Genomic DNA, 7,554 nt, shown 5'->3' with positions numbered 1-7,554 from the left:
TTGGGGAGATAATATCCGCAGCTGGAGATCTGCTTTTCAGCATAAATCAAAGGTCAGTCTGGGCCTCCCCCGGTGGCGCAGCGGTTGAGCGCTGGGCTGCGAAGCTGCCCGCAGCCTCTTCAGCGCTGTTTCGATCCCCGGCCACCGGCGAGGGTCCCACATGGCGTGCAGACCTCTCCTGCCACCCGCTGCTCCCCTCAGCAGTGTACTTCGTCAGTCTGCCTGTTCTGCTCCCTGCTCTGGCTCTGGTGAATTCTCTCACCCTCCTGGGCTTCTGACTGTACCCAGTGCTTGTATAAATAAATAAATAAATCTTAAAAAAAAAAAAAACTAAAAAAAAAAGGTCAGTCTGGCTCAGGGGAGGGGGGAAGCCTACAGAACTTCTGGGGGACCCCCCAAAAAGTGCCCAATTGAGAATAGTGTCTCTTCCTCTCTGAACGACCTGAGATGGAGCAGATTTTCCTTTTAGGGTTAGGGTTACCCACAACCCGATTGTCAGCCTGGGCCGGCCTCGCCCTAGAACGCTCCAGGCATCTGGAAGTCAGATGTCAGTGACCTCAGTTCCCCAGACTCCCCCTTGAACATGACAGCGTGCCTCACCCTTGGGTCGTCCAGCCAGTGCTAGGGTCACACTCAGGGCCATGCAGGTGCCTGAATCTGAGTCTGGGTGTGAGCGTGACCTGGCCCAGGGCCTATGCCTGAAAAGACCAGGTCATCACAGGGGTTCAGGGAGTCCCAACACCACACCCCAAAAGTCCCCTGGACTTGTCAGAAACAGACTTCAAAAAGGATCTTAAGGGACCCAAGCCTGTGAAAACAGGGAAAAGATTTGAATTTAGCTATAAAATGGTAAACTTTGACTTTGTCCTCAGGGCAGGACAAGACAGATGAGGCCTGCTCTGGGCCAGGAGCTCCCCTGGTGGGAACCCAAGCAGTAAAAGGGAAAGAAACCCAGGCCCCTCCAACTGAGCACGGTGACTCATAGCAGCAGTGGGCGTGTGAGCCTGCTGGGGCCGCCATAACAAGCACCCAGAGCTGGTGGCTTCAACAGCAGAAACAGATTTGCTCACAATTCTGGAGGCTGGATGTCCAAGATGAAGGTGTCGGGGCTGGTTTCTTCTGAGGTTCACCCTGGGGCCGGTAGCTGGTCGCCTCTCCTGTCTTCCTCACACCCACCTTACGGGTGCCTCTGTCCAGATCGCCTCTTCCTATAAGGACACCACTCAGATAGGACACGTGCCCCTCGATGGCCTGACTTAACCTTAATTACCTTTTCAAAGGCCCTGTCTCCAAACACAGTCACACTCTGAGGGACTCAGGGTGAGGGGGAATACAATCCAGCCATGACAATAACTTTAGAAACAATCTCCTAGGACCTTAAAGATGTTTTTGAAAATGCCAGGCTCTTTCTGCTTCAATAAAGGGAGCTTTGAAAGGGAGTTTGGGGGTTCACAGGAGGAGCAGCCCAGCAACAGTAAGGTATGTTGGAGAAAAGTGAAACTGAGTTCAGATTCTGACTGCTCAGTCGGTTACACCCTCGCAAAAAGTTGAATTGTCACCTCTGATAATTTCCCTTGTTGCCCTGCCCCTCCCGGGCGTCCATCCCCCCAGCCCAGGATTTGATTTCTGACTCTTACCTTGGCAAGAAGCATCAGCAAGAAGATGACAGCTTTGGAGCAAGGTGCCGGAGGCGAGCCAGCTGCTTGTGGGGTGCAGAACGGAAAGCCACTGTGGACAGCTGGCACTTTCTAGTAAAGTTCAGTGTTCCCGGAGCCTGTGACCCAGCAGCTCCATTCCTATGCTCAAGAGAAGGGAAAACATAGGTCTGCACAAAGATTTACAGAATGTTGGAGGCAGGGTGAATGGAACTGCCATGTCTGGGGTGCACAGAGAGGCGAGCAGACGTGTCCTCTGGGGCCAGAAAACAGCGTGGCTGGAACCAAAGCTACGCTTGACAGCACAGGGGTCCTGCTGGTGACCTTGACCCCCAAGGCACAGAAAAAATGACATATCCAGAGTCCTGTGTAAGAAGGCGAAGAAGTATGTCATTTGTCGCTGAAAGTTTAGCAATAGGGGGCCTCCCTGGTGGCGCAGCGGTTGAGCGCTGGGTTGCGAAGCTGCCCGCAGCCTCTGCAGCACCGGTTCGATCCCCGGCTGCTCCCCGGCCACCGGAGGAGGGTCCCACATGGCGCGCAGACCTCTCCTGCCGCCCGCTGCTCCCCTCAAGCAGTGGACTTCGGTCCTTCTGCCTGTTCTGCTCCCTGCTCTGTCTCTGGTGAACCCTCCTGTGCCTCTGGCCTGTACCCCAGCTCTTGTATAAAAATAAATAAATCTTTAAAGAATAAATAAATAAATAAATTGGAAGTATGCATAATGCTGCCTGAATTTTAGTTTAACAAACTATACCATTATGACATTTTTATTATAAAAGCTATTGGTCATTTAAAATGAAGGCCAGTCAGTTAAGAAAAATCAGAACACAGGGGCTTCCCTGGTGGTGCAAGGGGTTAGGCGCAGCACTGTGAAGCTGCACGAAACCTCTGCCACACAGGATGGATCCCGGGCCAGGGAGATACCCACATGGCGCCGCAGACCTCTCCTGGCTCACCCGCTGCTCCCCTCAGCAGTGTACTTCAGTGATCCACCTGCTCTGCTCCCCGCTCTGTCGCCGGTGAATCCTCTCACCCCCCATATCTCTGGCCTGTACCCCAGCTCTTGTATGCATCAAGAAATAAAATCTTTTTTTAAAAAATCAGAAAGTAGTAGAAAGTGGAACATCACTGACTTTTAGTATTTTACTGTGACCATGAGATGAGGTTTTCTATCCGTCCTTCCCAGCTTTTGCTTTTTTGAAGATTCAGTTTCTGTTCTTCAGCTCAGAAGCAGCAACTTCCTCGCCCCCTTGTGCTTCCTCATCCTTTCCAGGAACTTGCTTTCCTTTTTCTGTTTCTCTTTTGTTGGGGTCACGTGCCTTTCTCCCTCGGCCGGGGACGCACCTAGGTCTGGGGCGCGGGGGGACCGGCTTCCCCAGATCGCGTCCTCCTTGGTTGTGGGGGGACGGCCGCCCCGGGGCTATTCCAAAGCGCAGCCCGGGGCGTTCAGAAAGCAAGTGTCCCCCAGGCTCGTCGGGAAAGAGCCCCGCCAGGCTGGGGTGAGAGGCCGCCTTCCCAGTTCCACCTTCCTAGGCCCCCCCCGCCCCCACGCGAGGGCGCAAATCCGGGGGGCTGTGTGGGAGGCCGGGCGCGCCCGCCGCGTTTCGTCTTTGGCGCCCTCGGCTCTCGGCCCGTGGCAGCGGCGGCCGCGCTCGCTCCCCGCCCTCTCCCGCCTCTTTTGGGGTCTCTCTCCCGCGCGCGGGGGCGGGGCGCAGGGCGGGCCGGGGCGGGCTCTAAGTAAGGAAGTCGGCGCGCGGCGGGCGCGTCTCCTCGGCCCCCCGCTTCGCTCGTCCCTGGTGCCGGCGCGGGCGCCCGGCTGCGCGCCCTCGGCCTCCCCGCGCGCTCGGTGGGTGAGTACGCGCCCCCCGGCCCGCGCGCCCCCATCCCCGCGCCCCCCGGCCCCCGCGACCCCCGATCCCCGCGGCCCCGATCCCCGCGGCCCCCGGCTCCCGCGACCCCCGATCCCCGCGGCCCCCGGCCCCCCGCGGCCCCGCCTCGCGCTCAGCTCGAGCCCTCGGGGGTCTTCGGGAACGCCGGCCGCCGGCCCGGGGGTGCGAGCGCGGGGGCCCCGGAGAGGCACGGCCGCCGGTGCCACCCTGCCCCGCGCGCCCACCGCCTGGGGCCGCCCGACACCCCGCTCGCTCCTCGGCGGACCGGGTCCCGGAGCCCCGACTTCGCCGGAGGCTTCCGCCTTCGGACCCGCCGGGCCGGCCCCGGGGCGCAGGGGCGCGGAGAGCGGGGGAGCCCGCGCGCGGCCCCGGCTCCTGCCCGAGCGGGCCCTGCAGCCGCTTTGTCTCCTCCCGCGTGAGCCCGGGCTGGGGGGCCGCGAGGGAGCCCCCTCCCCGCGCCCTCCCCGGGGCAGGCTTAAGGGCCACGGGGAGGACGAGGCGAGGACCCCAACACTCCTCGTCCGCGGGCCCGTGGCCGGTTCTGAACGATCCAACCCCGGAGATGAGAAAACCGAGGAAAGGGGCCTCCCTGGTGGCGCAAGGGGTTAAGACGCAGCCTATGAAGCTGTCCGCAGCCTCCGCAGCGCCGGTTCGATCCCCGGCCAGGGAGCTACCTACATGGCGAGGCAGACCTCTCCTGTCTCGCCCGCGGCTCCCCTCAGCAGTGTACTTCGGCCAGCCTGCCTGTTCTGCTCCCCACTCTGTCTCTGGTGAATCCTCTCACCCCCCCGCATCTCCGGCCTGCACCCCAGTTCTTGTATGCATAAATAAATCTTTAAAAAAAGAAAACCCTCGAAAGGGACGCGTGTAGCGCGCGCTTGTAGAGCCAGAACCCAAATCCCGACGCAGACCTTGGCCTGGGTCTAGGGAACTTGCCCCCATACCTGCTTATACCTGCGTGGGTGTGACCAGAGCGCCTGTCCCGGAGGGTTAGGAATTATGTGCAGATACTGACCTGGTAGAAAAGTTTGTTGACTGACTTGGTGACCCCAGGGGAACTGGGAAAGCCCAGAAACCCTCAGCCAGCAAGTGGCTGAGCCGGCAGGGGTTCGTGGATTCATTCATCCAACAAACAGCAATGTGCTGGGGTGTGGGGTGACAGTGAGCGGATGGTTTGGCGGACAACTAGTCTGGAGAGCTGGCTTTGGGTTTGGGCCTGGGCCTTGTGGGACTGATTTGCCCCTCATCTGGCAGGCCTAAGAGGGGAGACCCAGCACAGTGCACCCCCACCTTCTCTGGCTGCCTCCCAATTCCACCACCCCGGGTCCTCTGCCCTTCCTGCAGATCTTACCTGCGGCATCTCCCTGCCTCTCTCTAGAAGGGAGCTGGGGGAAGCTGCACTGGATGTGGCTCTTCCACATTCCATCTCCACCCCTGTGGGCATATGGCAGGACTCTGTGCCAGGGCCCAGTCTGTGCCACTGGGGGCAGATCCTGAGCCAGGGCTGTGGAGTCCCCTGGGAGCCGCCAGTGACTGTTCCTGAAGAGAATTCGTTCTCTGAAGTAGGAGGAAAGCCAGGCCGGGGGTGGTATGGGTGCTCAGGTTTTAAAAGTTTAGATGGGGGCCTCCCCGGTGGCGCAGCGGTTGAGCGCTGGGTTGCGAAGCTGCCCGCAGCCTCTCACCTCTCCAGTGCTGGTTCGACCCCCGGCTGCTCCCCGGCCACCAGAGGAGGGTCCCGCATGGCGCGCAGACCTCTCCTGCCGCCCGCTGCTCCCCTCAGCAGTGTACTTCGGTCCTTCTGCCTGCTCTGCTCCCCACTCTGGCTCTGGTGAATTCTCTCACCCTCCCGCGCTTCTGACTGTACCCAGTGCTTGTATAAATAAATAAATAAATAAATAAATAAATAAATAAACCTTAAAAAAAAAAGTTTAGATGGGCAGAGCTTTAGTGAGGCCAGAGGACACCTGCCTGGCCTACGTGCCACGCAGAGAGGTGTGCACTTCTGCCTCGCCTGCCCAGGGGGTCAGGGCCGCAGGGAAGAGGTGTGTGACCAGTGCCGTGCGCCCCTTCACGGTAGGGTTTAAAGGCTTCTCTTGCTTCCTCGAGCACGTGGGTGCCTGGGCTGTGCTGGGCATGGGGTGTTCGTGAGAGTCAGGTGCTCTAGTGAGAATGGCAACTATGAGACGTTGGGAGGTGGGCTTGCTGCTGGGTGTGGAGCGCTCCGGGGACATGGGGTGGGCTGCTGGCAGTTCTGTGTGAGGAGGTCAGGCTATCTGGGGTGGACGCTGAAGGACGAATCGCCACTTAGTAGTTGGTGATGAGAAGGCATACTCGGGACAGGGCAGGGGTGATTGGACGGGGTGCCTAGGTGGGAAGGGCATTGCGTGCCCTTGACCAGGGAAGCTCACAGCCTTCCCCATCAAGGATGGTGCGCCTTGGTGGTGCTCACTGGACACTGGCTCTGGACAGCCGTCCCACGAGCAGCCTCACCCGGGAGCTGCAAGAACCCTCGGTTGCCCTGCAGGTGACCATGTGTCAGGCTGGGGCAGCGCAGGGGTGCAGGCGTGAGGGGCCCACCTCCTGTGTCTGCTGAGCAGCGCTGTGGCTGCCACACCTGGCTGGCCAGCCCCAGAGTCGCGGGTAACACAGAGCCGCCCACGGGCCTGAAAAAGACAGCTAATTGAGGGTGATCAGCCGTAACATGCGGAGTTCACGGGGCACCAGCTACAGGGACTCGTGTGTATTAACTCAGTTGGACATCGCGGTAATCCGAGGTTGTGGTCCCCCTTCTGCAGATGGGGAAACCAAAGCAAGAGGTTAAGTAACGTGCCAGGGTCCCATGGCAGGGAGTCAGACTCCAGAGTCCCGCCTCTAGCCCTCCTGCCTCACTGCCCCTTTTCTCCTTGGTCCGGGCCCCTCTGCTCCACCCGCAGGTGACACCTGGAGGGGTAAGGACTGAAGAATGACCTTGGTTTCCCTGCTGACTCCTCCTCCCACCCCTGCAGGCAGCTAGGGGTGTGTGCAGTAGAGGGTGGTGCCTCTGGTGGCAGCATCCTGTCCCTGGGATTTTCCCCCCAGAACAACCTGGCAGCTCCCCAGCCCCACCCTATCCAGGCCTTCCCCCCTTCTTTTTTTTTTTTTTTTTTTTAAGATTTATTTATTGGGCCTCCCTGGTGATGCAAGAGGTTAAGACGCAACCTATGAAGCTAATGGCAGCCACTGCAGCAAGAGTTCGATCCCTGCCCAAGGGAGCTGCTCCCCTCAGCAGTGTATTTCATTCAGTCCGCCTGTTCTGCTCCCCACTCTGTCTCTGGTGAATCCTCTCACCCCCTGCACCTCTGGCCTGTGCCCCAGCTCTTGTATGCATAAATAAATAAATCTTTTTTTCAGGTGGATCGACTGAAATACACTGCTGAGGGGAGCAGCGGGCGTGACAGGAGAGGTCTGCTGGGCCATGTGGGTTGCTCCCTGGCCGGCTGGGGATCGAACTCATGCTGCTGTGGCTGGCAATAGCTAGATAGCTCGAGTGCTGTCTTGAACCCCTGCGCCAGCGGGGAGGCCCTCCTTCCCGCTCTTCCTGCCTGTGTACATCAAAGTGGGGAAGTGTCAAATGCAAAGTAAATGTGATCATCCAGATGAACCACAAAACCATTTCTGGGGGTCCTGCTGCCTTAGTGATGGAATCTTGGTTGACTTTTGGATATGTAAAGAAGCCACCAACTTGGAAAATGAAGAAGTAGTTTAAGTTACCGTCTGCCCACAGTAATGGAGTGTGTGTGTGTGTGTGTGTGTGTGTGTGTGTGTGTGGTACGTGTGATGTGAGTGGAATTTCAGAGGGGAAGAAAGTGCCTTCTGAGTCACAGAGCAGATTTAAAGGGGACTGGTTACCCCCAGAAGCACAGAGAAACTGGATTGAAACCTCCCCTGTAGACCCGCTGCCCTGGTGAGAGCGCGTGCCAGGAGTGAGCTGCGCAGTTGTGGGGGCCAGCACGGCACCCCCTGCTTCTAGAGTG

At 58.9% G+C, this 7,554-nt stretch overlaps 1 long non-coding RNA gene across 1 annotated transcript; it reads right to left on the bottom strand.

The window, feature by feature from the left end:
* Positions 1-207: 207 nt before the first annotated feature.
* LOC119248393 (uncharacterized) lies at positions 208-3,104 on the bottom strand. The gene is made up of 3 exons (XR_005125920.2): positions 2,786-3,104; positions 1,638-1,796; positions 208-1,208 (listed from the first exon to the last, which is right to left on the bottom strand). It is a non-coding gene; the product is annotated as an uncharacterized LOC119248393 (long non-coding RNA).
* Positions 3,105-7,554: the final 4,450 nt, after the last annotated feature.

Source organism: Talpa occidentalis, unplaced genomic scaffold, assembly GCF_014898055.3.
Source record: "Talpa occidentalis isolate TD23 unplaced genomic scaffold, MPIMG_talOcc4v2.1 talOcc4.16, whole genome shotgun sequence".
NCBI classification, from domain to species: Eukaryota; Metazoa; Chordata; class Mammalia; order Eulipotyphla; family Talpidae; genus Talpa; species Talpa occidentalis.
This window is presented reverse-complemented; position numbering and strand designations above follow the sequence as displayed.